This window comes from Dioscorea cayenensis, chromosome 1 (assembly GCF_009730915.1).
Source record: "Dioscorea cayenensis subsp. rotundata cultivar TDr96_F1 chromosome 1, TDr96_F1_v2_PseudoChromosome.rev07_lg8_w22 25.fasta, whole genome shotgun sequence".
In the NCBI taxonomy this organism is placed as follows: domain Eukaryota; kingdom Viridiplantae; phylum Streptophyta; class Magnoliopsida; order Dioscoreales; family Dioscoreaceae; genus Dioscorea; species Dioscorea cayenensis.
In genome coordinates, this window is record NC_052471.1 from 15,457,014 (window position 1) to 15,477,000 (window position 19,987).

The 19,987-nt window shown below is 42.1% G+C and overlaps 1 non-coding gene across 1 annotated transcript; it reads left to right on the forward strand.

The window, feature by feature from the left end:
- Window positions 1-4,893: 4,893 nt before the first annotated feature.
- LOC120267687 lies at window positions 4,894-5,000 on the forward strand. Its single transcript, XR_005538529.1, has one exon. It is a non-coding gene; the product is annotated as a small nucleolar RNA R71 (small nucleolar RNA).
- The last annotated feature ends 14,987 nt before the right edge of the window (window positions 5,001-19,987 follow it).

The window sequence follows — 19,987 nt, forward strand, 5'->3', positions numbered from 1 at the left end:
AAAAGAGATACGTGCACTATGAAACTCCCCCCCGCCACACTTAAGTTGTACATTATCCCCAATATACATATGCGAGCTCATTAATAATGTAAATCAATGAAATTCAGATGTGGGAGAAGCAATCAAAGCAATACTCCTCTGACTCCTAGTGTTGCATTTGATGGAGCTATGTCCATGGGAATGTTGTTACAACGGGTTGTGAAGCTCACTGAGCCAAGTCTTTGAAACACCTTAGGTCATGCCTATGACAAAGTCTCAATTCCCATGATGACAAGACCATCTACGCATACGAGGGGTTCGATGAAGCTCAATAGAAACAAAAAAATAACTCGAGTATATAAAAGATAAGACAATGAATACAACTCGAGATACAAAATAAACTCAGAAGGAAAGTCCTTTATGAGTAAACAAGTCCAAAATAAAATACGGAAATAAAAGACGAGGAAAATAAAATCAAGTGTCGATGTCGGCCTCTAGATCCTCTACTGCTGCTGGTGCAAGATGAAAGGGTGTTGGTGGAGTTGGCGAAGGAGATACTAGAGGGGCTGGGGGTCTGCCTCTCAATAGCCGTCGTAAGAAGTCGAAACAGGCCATCATATCGACATACTGTGCTGACTGTATTGACCGCATCTTGATAATCTTAGACCGCAATACACTCACAATGTTCTCGAGCCTCTCAATACGATCATAGGCTCCTGAAAAGGTACCTGGGCACCTTGAGGTCTCGGTCACCGTCGGTGTGGAGCCCTCCGCTGCATCCCTGCCACCCTCGGTGCTCTCAGTGGCGGAAGTGGCTAAAATGTAAGCTCCAGTCCCATATCTACGCACCACTCCCATCATCCTGAGAGTATCGAATCCAAGTAGAGAGGGAATAACTGTCTGATCAGTATCACGAAGAGCATCACCGAGACCCATCCCTAGAACAAGTCTAGTAATGTAGGGACCAACAAATAATACTCCCACTCTCCCGTTCTGGCTCTGGTATCGCATGTAATCTGACACAATGTGCCCCAAATGAATTGGCACGGACCTAGCCATGGAATATAGATAAAAGTAAACTACATGCGCTTTCAGGTACTAGTGTTATCACCTCGGCCATCCACGGATCGACTAATAATGGTGAATAAATATACGTAGCTTAGCCGAGACAAACATGTGGCCTTGGATACTCTCGGTTCATCTGCCCTGTCCGCTAAGACACAGTAAACTGTCTGTAGGCTCAAAGTGCCAAGGTAATCTGTTGGCAAGTGGCTATACTCCTCAGTTTCTGTGTATGTCTCGTCGTACAAACCCATGCAAACCAAAAATTCCGTGACACTCATTGCAAATTATCGTCCAAACGCTCTAAACTGTATGCCATCAGTGATGTCAAAACTTCCATACTGCTGCACATACTCAAAAGATGCCAGCACCTCTAGTGACACTGGCTAGAACACTGGCTACCGTATAGACAAAAATCTTAGCCCTGACTTCCCACTTGCAGTTAGGGTGTCAAGTTCACGACTAACTCATTACCCAGCTGGACCCCGGTCGGCCGCGCTCAAGTCCATAGAACGAGAGTGGCCAAACCTAAGTCCGGATAACCCGTTCGAAATGAGCCCGATGCTCGGGATTCGAGAATTCAATATGTGTCAACTCGGGTGAAGGTTCTCTAGGGCGCTTCCTTTCTTGCCTCCTCGAGTGCGGTGACATTTCTGCGATAAATGCAGAAAAAATGATCAAATAAACTCAGAAACAACATACTACAGAATTCCACACGGGCTATGGAAATTACCCACGCCCGTGTGGATCTGCGGGGTGTGAAAACTGCATGGTTGTGCACCAATTCTCAAAAAATTCAACTTAAAACTGCCCCCAAGGGCTTCCTAAACATGCATAAGACATTATATTATGAAAATTGGCACAACTCAAGATCTACAATCCAATAAAAACCCAGGATTTGCGAAGAAAATCGGTACAAAATATCAATAAAAATCCTTCAAAACAACGGTGAAGAGCCGGGAAGTTGATCATGAGTGGTTTTCGGGAGATTGGAGATGAAGAAGAAGAGGATCCACAAAGATTTTAAAGAAAAACTCGCGTCTCTTGGAATTCTGCGCATCGATACAGGCATGCGGAAATTGCCCACGCCCGTGTGCCTCCATAAAAAAGCTTCACAGGGGCAGGTGCATGCCCTTGTGTGCTCTCGAGAAAACACTCACTGCCTCTAAACGCAAATACACGGGTGTATGAGACATACCCATGCCTGTGTGCCCGACCCACAGGGGCAGCCGTACGCCCCTGTGGCATCTCTGGACATCCAAGAAAATTTGCTAAGTGTTATGCACACCCGTGCAGGAATTCCACACGAGTGTGGACATTCACAGGCCCAACTCACAGGGACAAGCGCACGCTCCTGTGTCTTCTCAGGATGGGGAGAGCTCCTCTGCAGAGATTCGAACGGGTGTGCAGAAATTACCCACGAACCTACGATTTTCACAAGTCACCCACAGGGGCGAGTCCATGCCTCTGTGTGCTTTTGGGATAATCTGCTAATCTCTACAGGAATTCGCACGCCCGTGCAAAAATTAACCACGGGCGTGCGAGAATCGCCTGGTCATTCACAAGGGTGAGTCCACGCCCCTGTACCTTCTCTGGATGAGTTCGTAATGCAAATTCACGGGCGTACGGAAATTCCACACGCCCGTGTGTTTTCTCTAGATGCCTTAGAAAATTCTAGAGGCTCTACAAAAAATTCATGAACATGTTTACACACTCAGAGCCTGCCCTAATATGCAAATTTTACCAGTGAAAAACATGAGAAATAGCTCAAATGACCCAACTTCGCCAAATCCACATGAAAACACACGATGACAATTCAAAACCCACAATAAAATCGCAGCACAAATATATAAAAATCAAGACACCAACACTCAACACTTTATTCATGCACACACTAACTACTAAACTACGAAAACAGTAAACACTTAGGTTGCCTCCCAAGAAGTGCTTGTTTAACGTCACTTAGCTTGACGTACTTTATCTTACCTCACTAGGGCTCATAGATGAAAGTTTCCCTCTTACCCATTGCTTGGAAACATGATGAGCAAAGTCTATTGAAGGTAGAGGGTGAATTATCAGGCTTGGGACCACCTAGCAATGGTTCATCCAACTTCTTCGGTTCCCGCACGTCTCCAACAACCTTGGAGCGTTTTCGGTGGTATCTCCTAGCCATCTTCATCTTTTGGAGCACCTTCTTCAAGATCCCTAGAGTAGATGGTACTTCTTTCATCGAACCAAGCATCATTACTTCATCATTATCCTCCTCTTGGTCGAACAGACCCTTATACAAGTCTGGATTGAACATTTCCTGCTTGTATTCATCAGCAATCTCCTCAGTAGTGTCTAGAAAATAGAAAGTATCATCGAAATCAAGAGAATACCGTATGGCTTCAGCAAGGCGGTATGTGAGCTTGTCATCTCCGACTCTCAATGTTAGCTCTCCTCCGTCCATGTCAATCAAGGCTTTGGAAGTCCGTAAGAATGGCCTCCCAAGTATCAAGGGTATATCCACATCCTCATCGACGTCTAGCACTACATAGTCAACCAGAAAAATGTAGTTTTCCACCTTGGCAAGCACGTCTTCGATGATGCCCCTTGGATGTCTCACCGTTTGATTCGCCAATAGCAAAGTCATCCGAGTAAACCTAGGCTCGTCCAAGCCTAGCTTTTGAAAGAAGGTGTATGGCATGACCTTGATACTGGCCCCTGAGTCCGCTAATTTCATTTCTTTACCTAGATTGCCAATATTACACGGAATGATGAAGTTTCCCGGGTCTTTCTTCTTGTTCGGCATGCTCTTTTGCAAAACCCCCGAGCAAGATGCATCTAAAATCACTGAAGCACTCTCCCCCAACTTCCTTTTGTTGGTAAAAGGAATATTGATGTGGAGTTGTTTGAACAAACTCAAGAACTTCTTCTACTATTCATCCCCTTGGTCATTTTTCAATCTAGAGGTATAAGGGATTCTTGACTTCAAAGGTGGGGGTGCCATCTCCTTCTCTTTGCTTGCTCCCTTCTCAACCTCTATAACCTCGGGTGCATGTTCATTGGGCTTCTCACTCAGAAGCTTATCCTCAACCTCACGACCACTTCTCATAGTGATCACCTTCACATTCTCTCTAGGGTTGGTCTCGGTGTTACTCGACAAGCTTCCTTGGGACCTTTCCGATAAGGACATCGCAATCTGCCCTACTTGATTTTCAAGATTATGCAAAGAGCGAAGTGTAGCCTCAACTAATTGGAACCTTGTATCATATGATTGCACAAACCTAGTTAAGGTCTTCTCCAAATCATTCATTTGGGTCTCCAAACCTAAAACTTTGTTTTTCATGTTTGGGGCTTGCTGTTGTTGTTGGAAACCCGGTGGCCCCATGGCCTTTTTGTGGACCTTGGTTGCTCCATGAGAAATTAGGATGACTCTTCCAACCCGGATTGTAAGTATTGTTGTATGGATTTCCTTGTTTCTTCATGCCATTACCCACAAAATCGACATTCTCAACCGAAGATTCATCACCAATAGAGATCGGGCAATCGGAGGGAGCATGTCCTCTGTCACACCCGGTGCAAGTAGTCACAGCCGCCACTCTATTTGAAGTTAGGAGATCTAACTTCTTACTCAATGATTCCACTTGAGCCGCCAATGAGGTTACTGCATCTATCTCATGGAGGCCGGCCACCTTTTTCTTCTCCCTAGCATTCCATTGGTAGTTGTTTAACCCCATTTCTTCAATTAATTGACGAGCCTTACCAGGGGTCTTGCCACCTAAGGTACCTCCTGTTGCCGCATCCAAGAGTTGCCTTGTACTCAGATTCAGACCGTTTTAAAAGGTCTAAACAATCATCCACTTTGGGAATCCGTGTTGCGGGCACTTTCTCAGGAGCTCCTTGAGCCTTTCCCACATCTCAAATAGAGACTCCAATTCCAACTGTACAAAGGACAAGATCTCATTACTAAGCTTTGTGGATTTTCCGGGAGGGAAATATCGGGCAAGAAAAGCTTCTACCATCTCCTCCCATGTGGCAATCAAGGCTCTAGGTAATGAGTGTAGCTACTGCTTCACTCTCCCCTTTAAGGAAAATGGGAAGGCTCTTAACTTGATGGCATCATCCATCACCTCGTTTATATTCAGCATATCACACACCTCGAGAAAGTTCTCTATATGATATTCGGATCCTCATCGGCCAAACCATTAAAGCTGCGGATTACTACAATATGTGGATGAAAAGCCGACTTCATTTCGAAAGTTCTAAAAGCTGTAGTCGAGGGGACGCACAATGCTCGATTGTGTCCCCGATCTTGAAGGCTCGGCATAATCGGATAATGTCATCTGTTGCTTGACAAGGTCCCCTTGCGTATATCCCGCAAAGTGCAGAGTTTGTCGAGTAATAATCCGGGTGAGCGGGTATCGAATCCAGCGAGGGAGTAGGGAATAAAAATACTTAATGCGATTCTTAGCTATGTGAAACATCAATAATGATGAGTGTGACAATGATTCAATTCTCCACAATAAAAGCAACAAATAAGAGAGCAAAAGTAAAGAAGGGGATAAGGCAATCGATAAAGATGGGGTACCCGGATAATGCTCCGCCTAGGATAATTGTTTCAAGTGCAAGAACCCTCTATTATGCTTGCTAATCAATGCAATGGTGAGTCGTGGAAATCCTTAATTACATAGTCCCAAATCTAAGGTCAACTATGCCTAACTCTATACATGTCCCGGAGGAGAAATTGAACAATCTCAACACCTCGCACTCGCATAGAGTTGCAATGAGCTCTAGGGATTCCAAGTGATAAATCTCTTCCTAATTATAGACCTAACCCTTTGGCCCAGGTGGAAGGTCCCTAACCACAATTTAGCCCTAGATACTAAGATCACCTCAACGCTTCACTCCGTTGCACGGGCAACTAAGCCCTAGCGGAAATTCATCCCTTAGACCATTCACTCTATTATGACCGCAAAGAACTCAAGAAACGGAGGTAGAATCTATCACGTCGGAGGGGAAAGGGGACGCTCCTGTACCTCTCGACTCACCCTCTCAACCCTCTCCAACCTAGCTTTATCTAACGCTCGTGGTGTGTCACTCACTCACAAGGTTCCCATCAAAGAAATAGAATGTAAAAGCAATGAATCCATAAAGAAACCCCCTCGATAGTCGTGTCGATAGTCTTGTGGAAAGTCCTCTACTCGTCGTCCAAGGATTCCCTCATCTGGTATAAGATACGCCTCGACGAAAGTTCCCCTACCAACCTTCTTCCTAAGGAATGATGATGTCAGAGCCATAGAACCTCTCCAAAACCTTGGCCAATACACCTTGAAACCCTAGCCGAAGCCCTCTCTCAAGTTGGGGAAAAGAATACTAAAATCGGGGATAATTCGGCTTTAAATAGGGCTAGAATCGGGTGACTACACCGGCGTGGATGCTTCACGCGCCCGTGGGGAATTTCCACATGGGCGTGGATAATTTCCACACGCCCGTGTGGATCCTCTGAACTCCTGTTTTCTCGGCCGGCTGTGAACAGTACTGCTACATTCGTATTCATATCGCACAAGCGCTTATCACTGCTCATTCTGTTCTGCCATGTTTTCAGATTCTTCTACTTCCAAATCAGCTAGATTAGACTATTCTTGCACAGGTTCTTTCCCTTTTCTTCTCAGTATACATTCAAGCTCGGGATCTCCTTCAATCAGTATGGAGGGGTTCCCTTAGGTCATAACCTAGAGCTGCACCCAAAAAGAAAGAACAGAAATCAGAACGATGATAGAATAAAAAAAATATGAATAGAATGGATAAATGAATAGCTAAGAAAACAAAGTGCAAAGTATCTCTAAACGCTTACTCCACGGAACCGGCGCCAAAAACTTGACACGTCCGTATATGCGTATAAACCGCAAGTGCACGGGTGCCAAAGTAATAATCTCAGACGAGTGGGTATCGTATCCACAGAGAGTAAGGAATAAAGACACTTGAGCTGTTTCTTAACTAATATGGAAGATGAATAGTGATAAGTGTGACAAAATATGAAATAACGAAAATAAAATCAACAAGATAGAAGACACAAGTAAAGGAGAAGGTAAGGCAATCGATAAAGATGGGGTACCCGGATATTGATCCACCTAGGACTATCGTTTCAAGTGCAAGAACCCTCTATTATACTTACTAATTGATGCAATAATGAGTCGTGAAAATCCTTAACTACATGATCCCAAATCTAAGGCCAACCATGCCTAACTCTATACATGTCTCGGAGAAAAGATTGAATAACCTCTCAACAATGCACTCGCATAGAATTGCAATGAGCTTTAGGGATTCCAAGTGATAAATCCTATTCCTATGTATAGACCTAACGCTTTGGTCCAGATGAAAGATCCCTAGCCACAATTAAGCCCTAGATGCTAAAATCACTTCAACACTTCACTCTATTGCACTCACAACTATGCCCCAACGGAATGTCATCCCTTAGCCCATTCACTCTACTATGGCTGCAAAGAACTCTTGGAACATAGAGGTATGATAGATCACACCGGAGGGGAAAGAGGATGCTCCGCTACCTCTCGACTCACCCTCTCAACCCTCTCCAATCTAGCTTTGAGTAATGATGGGGTTTTTCTATGTATGCTTTGTTTTTACATGCAATTTTATTGATTGTATCTAGCTCCATGGAGAGCTAAACCCTTAGTGGGTATTTGGGTATTTGTCAACCCTAGGATGTATTCGTTTCATTGAACCTTTTTATTATGTTTTCAATTAATTGATGTTTATTATGAGTTCCAATCTTGGAGACATGATTATATGAATGCGATGGTCTTGTGGAGAGTCTTCTACTCGTCGTAAAGGTCCCTTTGTCTGGCCTCGGATATACCTCGCCGGATCGGTGCCGATGAAAGCTCTCCCACTAACCTTCTTCCAAACAGCACGTGACATCGGAGCCCTAGAACCTCTCTAAAGCCCTAGCCAATAACTTTCAAAACCCTAGCAGCCACTCTCTCTTAAGTTGGGGAAAAGATGGAGAAAAGAGTGCTGAAATCTCGGCTAAAATAGGCTTTTGACACTGAGGGTTGGAGATGATAAACTCACATACCGCCTCGCCAAAGCCATGTGACATTCTCTTGACTTTGAAGATACTCTTTATTTCTCGACACTACTAATGAGATTATTGATGAATATATGCAGGAAATGTTCAATCCGGACCCGTACGAGGGTTTGTTTGACCAAGAGGTGGACAACGAGGAAGTAATGATGCTTGGTTCAATGGAAGAAGTTTCATCTACTCCGGGGATCTTAAAGAAGGTGCTCCGGAAGATGAAGAGGGTGAGGAGACGCCACCGAAAATGCCCCAAGGCTGTTGGGGATGTGCACGAACCAAACAAGCTGGATGAACCTCTGCTAGGTGGTACCAATCCCGACAGTTCCCCCTCTACCTTCAAGAGACTTTGCTCATCATGCTTTCAAGCTATGGGTATGAGGGCAACCTTCATTTATGAACCCCTGTTAGGTAAGAAAAGGTACATCAAGCTTAGTGACGTTAAACAAGCTCTTCTGGGGAGGCAACCCAAGTGTTTACTGTTTTCTTAGTTGTTAGCTTAGTATTTGCATAAATAAAGTATTGAGTGTTGGTGTCTTGATTTTTAGTTGCTTTTGTTGTGATTTTATTGTGGACTCTTAATGTCATCGTGTGTTTTCATGTGGATTTGGTGATATTTTGGTCATTCGAGCTAGTTTCTCATGTTTTTCGCTGGTGTATTTTGCATAATAGGGCAGGCTCTGAGTGTGTATAGATGTTTAGAAATTTTCTGTAGAGCCTGCAGAGTTTTCTAAGGCATCTAGAGAAAATGCACGGCCGTGTGCAAATTCCTCACGCCCGTTGTTTTGCATTGCGAGCTCGTCCAGAGAAGACACATGGGCGTGGACGCACACCTGTCAGCGACTTGGTGACTTCCGCACGCCCATGGGTAATTTCCGTACGGGCGTGTGTCTTCCTGCAGAGACTTAGCAATTTTTCCGGAGAGCACATAGGGGCGTGGACTCACCCCTGTGGTCGATCCTGTGATAAGCGCACGAGCATGGGTACTACGCACCCCCATCCCGGATCTCTCCCGGTGAGCTCTCCTCCATCCTGAGAAGACACAGGGGCGTATAATTGCCCTGTGAGTTGGACCTGTGAATGTCCATGCCCGTGTGAAAATTTCGCATAGGCGTGCGAAACACTTAGTGATTCTTCTCGATTAGACAGAGAACCCACAGGGGCGTGCATCTGCTACTGTGGGTCGGGCGCACCGGCGTGGGTATTTTTCACATGCCCGTGCGATTGCGTTTAGAGAGGATTGAGTGTTTTTCCTGAGAGCGCACAGGGGTGTGCATTTACCCCTGTATGTCTCTCTGCTAGAGGCACACGGGTGTGGGTAATTTTCGCACGCCCGTGTGGTTGCGCAGAATTTCAAAAGACGCGAGTTTTCCTTTAAAATCTTCTTAAATTCTCTTCTGGCCCACATATCGCTGTTTTAGAGGGTTTTCAAGTCAATTTCCACGCTGAATTTAAAGTTTTCATTCCTATTTCATCGATAAACCTTTTTCCATCTCTTCTTCGCCAATTCTTGCTTTTAATAGATCAAAAATCTTGAGTTGGATGTAATTTCCACTTTATAATAGTTTATGCATGTTTAGAAAGTGTTTAACCGTGGTTTTAGGTTGTAATCTTGTAGCATTGACCTGCAACCGTGCGGATTTCACGCCCTGTAGATCCACACTGGCGTGGGTAATTTTCACAGGCCCATGTGGAATTCTGTAGTACTATTTCTAGAGATTCGTTAATCATTTTCTCATCAATTCTTGCAGACATGTCACCTCGTTCGAAGAAGCATGAAGCTAAGCATCCCAGAGAGACCCCACCTGAGCTAGTACACATGGAGTTCTCGAATCCCGAGCATCAGGCCCGATTTGAGAGATTATAGGTACTCAGTTTTGGTCAGTCTCGCTTTGTGGATTTGAGTGTACTGAGAGAGATTCGGTGGGGTGATGAGCTAGCTGATGAGATTGATGAGATGCTAGCATTGGGAAGCTGGAGAAGATTATTGACTATCCAAGAGCCAGCTTTCAGTGCATTGACGCTAGAGGTGTTGGCGTCTTTTGAGTTTGATCAGCCATATGGGAGATTTGACACCGTGAATGCTATATAGTTCTGAGTATTCGAACATCCATTTTGCATGAGTGTTAATGAATTCTCCGTTCGTATAGGTTTGTATGACGAAACCTGCACAGGTATAGAGGAGTATGGACGCTTGCCAACGGATTTCCTAGGCACAGTGACTCTGCAGCAAACGTACTGAGTTTTGTGTGGACATGGGCAGTACAAACCAGGAGTGTCTAAGGCCACCAGCCTATCTCAGTCGAGTTACAGATACTTACACTCGGTCCCTCGGCAGTGCATGATCAGGTCGAGGTGACAACATAGCATGTTTTGTGACAGGTGACCTACTCTATTTATACTCCACGGTCTGCAATGTGGCGATTCACCTGGGGCATGTAGTGGCGGAAGTCTTGAGGCACCATAGCTAATTTGTGAGAGTAGGAGTATTATTCGTTGGTCCCTATGTCACTAGACTCATCTTGGCGATGGGTTTTCTGGATGTCATCCGGTCTTTGAGAGGGACGAGTTTGTGCCTTATCCTCTTGGGTTTGATACGATTAGGATGATGGGGTTGGTGCGTAGATGTGGTCCTGGAGCATATATTCTAGCTACGGCTACCCCAGAGATCGCTGAGGGCAAAAAGGATGCAACGGAGGGTTCAAGACAGGTTCCTGGGCCTCAGTTTGCACCGATAAGGACCGGAGCACCCCTTGTAGCACAGGAGACACTCTGGCGTTTGGTAACCATTTTTACTCCCTCTCAAGCTCATGATCGTTTTGAGAGGCTCAAAATTGCTATGGGTGAGCTTCGGTCCTAGCTCGCAGAGGTACGGACTTTACAGGTTGTGTAGTATGCAGGGATGATGGCGCGTCTTGACATCATACTACAGCTATTAGAGAAAGATGCATCCTCACCCTTTATCAGGAGATCGTGGTCCCCTCCGGCATCACCACCACTATTTCCATCGGTGTCATTTGATTTAGCACCCGCAGCACCAACAAAGCATACAGCCAATGACACCGACATTTGACTTTATTTTTATCTTTTTTATTACTTCTGCATTTTGTTTTGGACTTTTATACTCAGAAAGGACTTTCCTTCTGAGTTTATTTTCATTTTGTTATCTCGAGTTGTATTCATTACCTTATCTTTTATATATACTCGAGCTTTTTTTTGTTTTTATTGAGCTTTATTGAACCCCCTCGTGTATGTGTGTAGATGGTCTTGTCAATATTAGAATTGAGAACTAGTCATGGACACGGCCAATGTGCGCCATGTGTGCTTCACAACCCGTTGGAACTTTACTCCCAAGGATTTATCTCAATCAAACGCAACACTCAGAGTCGGGGGAGTATTGTTTCAATTGTCACTCTCACATCTATACTTAATTGCTTTATTTTCTATTGTGCTTTCATGGTACATTGGGGACAATGTACAACTTAAGTGTGGGGAGGGCGGTTTCAGTAGTGCACATATCTTTTATATTAGTTTGATTATTATACATGTTCACATAGCCAATAGCGGTTCACCTTAGTTGCAATGATTGTATTCTTGAGTTTAAGAGAGTTTTTAACATTGAATGTTCTCATGCTCTAGTTTTTACTTAAATTCCTAGGAATTTTTGCCTGATTCACACTTGTTGCACTACTCACTCTTTAAACTCTTTTGGAAACTCAAGTTTGATGTTAAAGGGACTAGTTATAGTTGTTTCTTTTGTTAATTTCAAGAAATTTCATTGTTTAGTTGTGCTTGTTGGAGTGGGAAAGAGCTACCACCTATGAAGTATGAAGCTACCCTCATAAGTCGGATACTAGTTATGCCCTAATGAGAGAAACATCTATCTCATGGGGTGAGTAAAAGCTACCACCTCGAAAGTGTGAAAGACACCTTAGCGGCCGCTTTGGAAAGGGTTACCTTAGAGGATATGTGAAGCTATTACCATATTTTTAAATTTTTATAACTTTTTGTAGATAAATAAGTCTTTTTTATTTAGAACTTTAAGGAGCATATCTCGGGTTAACTTGAGCGAGTTTACACACACTTAAATGATTTCGGGTTTGTTATCATTTTTTATTCAAGTTTTTAGCTAGAGCATTGATTTTTTGTATTTAATGTTGAAACTTCCCTTACTTGCAGAATGCTATCTTTGTATGGTTTGGTCAACGTAAGCCCAAGCACTTCCAATAATTCCTTCATCTATGCCTTAATGTTTTAATTTTTGCTTGAGGACAAGCAAAAGCTTAAGTGTGAGGGAGTTTGATAAGTGCTTGTGTGATAAGAATTCGAAGTGTTCTTTCGTTATGATGAGCATTACTTTTATTAGGTTTTAGTGCTAATATGTGTGCATTTATGTTATTTTCATGCATATAGGGTTGTGAAGCTGAATGTTAGAGAAAGAAGCCAATGTGGATCATCAATGCACCATTTGGAGGAAATCTTGAGAAGGATCAAACGCGAAGACATAAGTCGAGGCTCAAGATGTGAGAATGTATGCCAACCTCCGTGTATTCAAGTTAGCACAATGATTTGGAGGGCACAAAAGCGATCACATTCGAGTATCGGCTTGTGCATTAATAGCAAGATCTTTACCAATGAAGCCATTGTTGAAGAAGCAAAGGGACCTATGACATAAATGTGTGCCCGTTTACATTACCTCAATGAAAACATGGATTCGGGAGTATTTTCAACCGGCACTGTAGCAGAGCGATGTAGCAAACACTATAGCAATCTACTAGGCGGTCTCATTCACGACTGGCTGAAAAAAGAGAATTCAAAAAGAATCTACGGGCGTATGGAAGTTATCCATGCCCGTGTGGAAATTCCACACGGGCCGTGTGAAAAATCCACAGGGGCGTGTGGATGCCCGATTTCAGCCCCGATTTTAACATTGTTTTCTCCGTCTTTTCCCCAACTTGAGAGGGGCGTCGGCTAGGCTTTGGAGAGGTATTGGCTAGGGATTAGGAGAGGTTCCACGGCTCCAACATCGCTCTCCATTAGAAAGAAGGTTAGTGGGAGAGCTTTCGTCGGCACTGATCCAGTGAGGTGTATCCTAGGCCGGACAAAGGGACCCATGGACGAGTAAAGCCTTCTCCACAAGACCATCGTCACGACTATCAAGGTGGTTTTCTTAGGATTACTTGTTTTTACCTTCAATTTCATTGATTGTAACTAGCTCCACGGAGAGCTAAATCCCCTAGTGGGTACTTGGATTTGTGAATCCTAGAATGTATTTATTTCATTAAACCTTTTATTATGCTTTCATTAATTGATGTTTTAATTGAGTTGCAATCTTGAACGTTTGATTGTGTGAATACTCCCTTAGAGTGACACTAGGGTTGAGAATTCTTATTGGTAACTCTAGTAAGTGAGTGACACACCACGAGAGTTAGACAAAGCTAAATTGGAGAGGGTTGAGAGGGTGAATCGAGAGATAGCGGAGTGTCCCATTTCCCCTCCGTTGTGATTTATCCTACCTCCATTTTCTTGAGTTCTTTGAGGTCATAGTAGAGTGAATGAGCTAAGAGATGACCTTCCGCTGGGGCTTAGTTGCAGAGGCAACGGAGTGAAGCGTTGAAGTGATCTTAGCAACTAGGGCTTAAGTGTTACTAGGGACCTTCCACCTAGACCAAAGGGTTAGGTCTACATTTAGGAAGTGGATTTTTCAATTGGAACTCCTGACAACACCCCTTGAACATGTCCCGCAAGTACACGGCTTTGTCGAAGTAATAAATCCCAAGTGAGTGGATATCGTATCCACAGGAAATAGTGAATAGAAACACAACGATTGCAATCTAACTATGATGAGAATAAATCGATAGTATGATGAATGAGATTTATATAAAATGATATAAAAGAAATAAGAATGAGAGGCACAATAAAATTGAGAGATAAGGCAATCGATATAAATGGGGTACCCGGATATTGTTCCGCCTAGAACAATCGTTTCAAGTGCAAAACCCTCTATTTGCTTTCTAACTAATGCATTAATGGGTCGTGGAGATCCTTCAATACATGGTCCCAAATCTAAGGTCAATCATGCCTAACTCTATACATGTCCCGGGGAAGAAATTGAACAATCTCTCGACCTCACACTCGTATAGAATCGCATTGAGTTCTAGGGATTCCAAGTGATAAATCCTCTTCCTAGATGTATACCTAACCCTTTGGTCCAGGTGGAAGGTCTCTAGTCACAATTAAGCACTAGGTGCTAAATCACTTCAATGCTTCACTATGTTGCCTCTACAACTAAGCCCTAGTGGAACGTCATCCCTTAGACCATTCACTTTACTATGACCGCAAAGAACTTGAGGAAATGAAGGTAGGATAAATCACACCAGAGGGGAAACGGGGTGCTCTGCTACTTCTCGAATCACACTCTCAACCCTCTCCAATCTAGTTTTGTGTAACTCTCGTGGTGTGTCACTCACTCACAAGGGTTACCAAGGTGAACTCTCAACCCTAGTGTCGCTCTAAGGGCATTCAATCAATCAAGCATTAAAGGTTGGAACTCAAATAAAACATCAATTAATCAAAGCATAATAACAAGGTTTAATGAAACAAACACATCCTTGGGTTCACAAATCAAAGTACCCACTGGGGGGTTTAGCTCTCCCTAGAGCTAGTTCCAATCAATGAAATCTAATGTAAGAACAAGTAATCCATAGGAAACCCCCTCGGTTGTTGTGTTGATGGTGTTGTGGAGTGGCTTATCCTCTTCAAAGGTCCCCTTGTCAAGCCTAGGGCACACCTTGCCGATTCGGTACCGACGAAAACTCCCCCAATAACCTTCTTCCAAGTGGAGCACGGTGTCGAAGCCGGAGAACCACTCCAAAAGCCTTGCCAAAACCCCTCTAAACTCTAGCCGCAGCCCTCTCTCATGTTGGGGAAAGAATGGAGAAAAGAATACTCAAATCACGGCTGAAATCGGCCTTAAATATGTTTGGAATCGGGAATCCACACGCCCATGTGGGCGCCCCTGTGGATTTTTCGCACGGGCATGTAGAATTTCCACACGCCCATGTGGATTCTCTATTTTACTCCTTCTTTAGCCGGCTGTGAACAGCACCTGCTACAATGTTTGCTATAGTACCCTACTGCAGTACTGGCCCAAAACACCCCCGAATCCATGCTTTCATCGAGGTAACGTAAACGGGCACACGCTTACACTGTAGATCGCTTTGCTTCTTCAATAAATGGACACATTGGTGGAGATCTTGCTATACATGCACAAGCCGGAATGCTTGAATGTGACTGCCCTTGTGCCCCTCCAAATCGATGTGCTAACTTGAATACAAGGAGGTTGGCACACATTCTCGCATCTTGAACCCGACTTATGTCTTCACGTTTGAACCTTCTCAAGATTTTCTCCAAATGGTGCATTCACAATCTACATTGCCTTCTTTCTCTAACTAATAAATCCCAGGTGAGTGGGTATCGTATCCAAAGGGAATAGTGAATAGAAACTTAATGATTGCTATCTAACTATGATGAGAATAAATCAATGGTATGATGAATGAGATTTATATAAAAAGATATAAAAGAAACAAGAACGAGAGGCACAATAAAATTGAGAGATAAGGCAATCGACATAAATGGGGTACCCGGATATTGTTCCGCCTAGGACAATCGTTTTCAAGTGCAAAACCCTCTATTATGCTTTTCTAACTAATGCATTAATGGGTCATGGAGATCCTTCAATACATGGTCCCAAATCTAAGGTCAACCATGCCAAACTCCTTCTTATCACAAAAGCACTTATCAAATCCCTAGAACTCATTGTGATTCTATGCGAGTGAGAGGTTGAGAGATTGTTCAATTTCTCCTCCAGGACATGTATAGAGTTAGGCATGGTTGACCTTAGATTTGGGACCATGTATTGAAAGATCTCCATGTCTCATTAATGCATTAGTTAGAAAACATAATAGAGGATTTTGCACTTGAAACGATTGTCCTAGGCGGAACAATATCCGGGTACCCTATTTTTATCGATTACCTTACCTCCCCTTTATGTGTGCTCTGTTTCTTGTCTTTTTTACTTTTGTTACGTTATATCTTGTCACACAACTATTATTCACTTTACGCTTAGTTAAGAAACAATTAAAGTGTTTTATTCCCCTACTCCCTGTGGATACGATACCCACTCATCTGGGATTTATTACTTTGACAAACCAGTGCACTTGCGAGACATACGCAAGAGGCGTTTGTCATCATCCTTGCAAAAGGCGTAGTATATTTTAGGATTACTCTCAGTTCAAATAATATTGCTAACTAACAACCTTTCTCCTAGACTTATAAAATCCTAGAGGGACTCTATGCCCAAACATCCTGTTTTACCTTGCTTATTCAACCGATACCTTGCTCTGGAGCATATTTTACTACTTGATCAACATGTACACTTGCATCCCCTATCAACAACCATTCGAGAAAGCCAAAGAAAATAGAAAAAATCCACTATAAACCCTAAACAAAGCTTTGAAATCTTAATAATAGGTTGAAACCAACAAGAGTATTGAGTGGAGAGTGGAAACGGTAAAAGAATGAAGAATTAAAAGTGAAAATGAAGAGACACTATTTCTATTAAACCCTTGCCCGAACACAAGTTCAATATAAGAGCATGTTGACATCGTAATGGTCTTAGTTTAGTAAAAAAGAAGGGATGATGAGACATGAAAGGAACACAAGGGCATGTCGATTGTTGTATTAGTGGCCTTTTCTTTGCTTGTCTTCTTTTTAGAGTGTTTCGGAAGTGTTTGATTTAGTTGGGAGAGTTTGCAAGTGTAGATTGGTTGTTTTTCAACCTAAAAGCATAAGCACACTAGTGTTTAGGCCGTGCTTATACCCGTGCTTTTTCTTTGGGAGGACTTTTGGCTTGATTTTTGGAGGAAAAATGGGCCAACTCTGTAATAAAGCATGCCTTGAAGCATGCCCATGCTTCAAAAGAGCACAACCTTGTGATCGTGTTGAGTTTTTTTCTTCAAATTTTAGTAATTTTGCACTAGGGTGAAAGCTACACCCATGCTTTTCTTGGTGAAGTCCAGAAGTGCTCTTTACTATTGTATTAGTACTATAGCAAAAGTTCATGTAATAGTGTCACTGTACCAATACATGGGTAAAAGCACCCTTTGCTTTCCCTAAGCATGCCGTGCTTTTGCTTTTTCATCCTTGATTTAAAAGCTTTTTGGATCTTTGTTAACCCTAACCCTTATCCCCATTCTTCTCCTTCCTTCCTCCTCTTCTTTGTTCTTCCTTAAGAGCTTGAAGAAAAGTTGTTAGGGTGTTCTTCCAGCATTTTAACCAATATCTACCACTTTGGAAGATCAAATTCTTAAGGTAAGAGCTCTTCTTCCTTCACTCACTTGTGTTCTTGGATAGATTAATTTAGAGGTTTCTTTGTTGGTCTAATTCTTGTGTTTCGTGTTGAGAATTGTTTGGAAAGTTTTAGTTGCTTGAAATTCATTGTTTTAATCCTTTGATTGGTTGTGTTTTTTATCAGATTTTCATTACTGTGGATCGACTATTGTAGCACAGGTTAAACTTAGTTGTTTCTTGAATTTCTTTGGTTTGGAGTGAAGCTCAAAACCTTAGAAGTTCATTGGAAATTCTAGAAGTTGGCTTTGAGCCAAACCTAGGAGTGGTGTAGGGTTGTTCATTAGTGAAACCTAGGGTTTCACTTGTTTGGTTTGCTTTGATTAATGGTTGTTGTTTGTGTTGTGCTTTGGCTAGGTGGTGAAGTCTCAGCCAAAGGCAAGGAGGCGGTAGAGGATTAGCACATTTGCGGAATTTAGTCCTCAAAGTTGTGAGTGGGTTTGTTAAGCATAATTCTACTAGAAGAATATCTAGATATATATTATATTGCATAAGTGAAGTTTCCTTGATTTTAATACTTGAATTGAGGTTTTGATTGACTTGAAGTAAACTTATTTATTGATTCTTCATACTTGAAAAATATTGTGGTTTAAAGGAAGATTTTCAGAATGATATTTGTGCTATAAGTTGTGAATTGATTTGCTTTACAAAACTTTGTTTAAGCTTATGCATTCATCATGTTGTGGTTATTTATTATTGTCCTAGCCATGGACTCCATGTTGAGATATACTTGTATTGCATTGTTTAGATGGAGGTATCCTAGTGCAGTAGGTAGTCTTCGCGGCCAGCCTGTTGAGGTGGCGTGGTAGACCGACTAATCTTTGTTCGTCCAATTCAGGAGGGGGTGTAGGACCCTATTGGACAGTCATCGGGGAGCCAGAGTCACCATACAGTGAACTAATGGGTTAACTTTAAGGGCATGAGTACCTTGATGGCTCTAAACCTAGCTGCGGCCACGGTGAAGGTTTAGAGAGAATTCTAGACTATTATGGGTTTGCTAGCGATGTAAATCTGGTCACTTTTGCAGAGTTTATGTTTTATGCAAATTAAACCTTGAATTGTGATCTCTAGTGACTTATTTGAAAAATGAACTGATTTGGGATGCTCAGTTTGTTTTATGGTTTAAAAACCATGTTTGGTATTTCAGGAATTTATTGTTGAACCCCTAGTTGAGAAAAAGACTTTCTTTATGCTATCTTGGGTATTATTGCATCTGTTTATTCAGTTATTATGTTCTAAGCATTTTATATCATTGGTAAAAGCTTATTTTGGTGATTTATATCATTTATTTTGGGTATATTCTTTTAGAGTTGTGCTAACCCACTCACTGGGTAACCTAGATTACTCATCCCTCTTTCTTCTTCCTAGGCTTTAGCAGGCAGTAGTGTTGCGATGAAGCAGTGTGCTGGGCATCCATTATATGCTTTTCATTTATTTTTAGTATTATGTACGCTATCCTTTGAGCATGTACTTCTTGTATAAAGTCTTGGATCCACTAGTGTGTTGAAAACTCGGTTTGCATGTTTGTGTATTTGGTTACTTTTTTTTATAAACTCTTATGTCTAAGTATTGTTGTTGTTGTTGTTGTTGTTGTTGTTCCCATGTGTACCTTTGAATTCCTCTATTCTGTACTTGTTGTTTGATGTTGTTGATTCTAGGTATTTGTAGTCAGCCTTGCGGCAACCCAAGGGTTGAGTGGTGGGTATCATTCCTTGTATTGTCACAGTGGTTGTCGTGTCCCAACGTCTTTGCTTCATATTCACCACTCTTGTTGACCCCTTATTGATCTCATATTTTTCACCAAAAAAAATACCTCAAATTGAGCTTGATGGAACATGGCAGTATGACTCATCCTCAGGCTATTACTACACCCAAATTAGCATGATGAGCAGTGTAGAGAGCCCATCCTTTGCACTAGTATCATACCAAGAGAGATTGTGTATAATGGAGAGGCAGGTTAATGATATCTATGGGCTATAACTTGATATAAGATTTATTATTTGTGTTTTATCATGTTATTTCCTTTTGTGACTTTGTGCTTTATTTTGTATTTTGCAGTTAGCAATTTTTTTGCCCTGCTAAACCTCTTTTATTATAGTTCATTATATTCTTGTCTTTTCTTTATTTTATTTTTATTTTGTGTTACTAATTGAGCAATAGGTCTTTTGCATCAATCAACAAAAAAATATTTTTACTAAACTTAGAAAATATATACATATTAAGAAACAAAAAAGTAAAGAAAAAACAATCAGATCTCACTCTAATTAAAAAAAAATAAAAACTAAAATTTAAATTAAATCCTACTTTCATTAGGATTATCCTTTTCTTCTAAAATTGACTCCTAAAACTAATAAAATATGGATAAAAATGACTAGGGCCGAGTATCAAATATAAGGCAACAACCACATAATTTTAATAGCCAAGTTTAGCAGCATCCTTGTTACACAAGACATA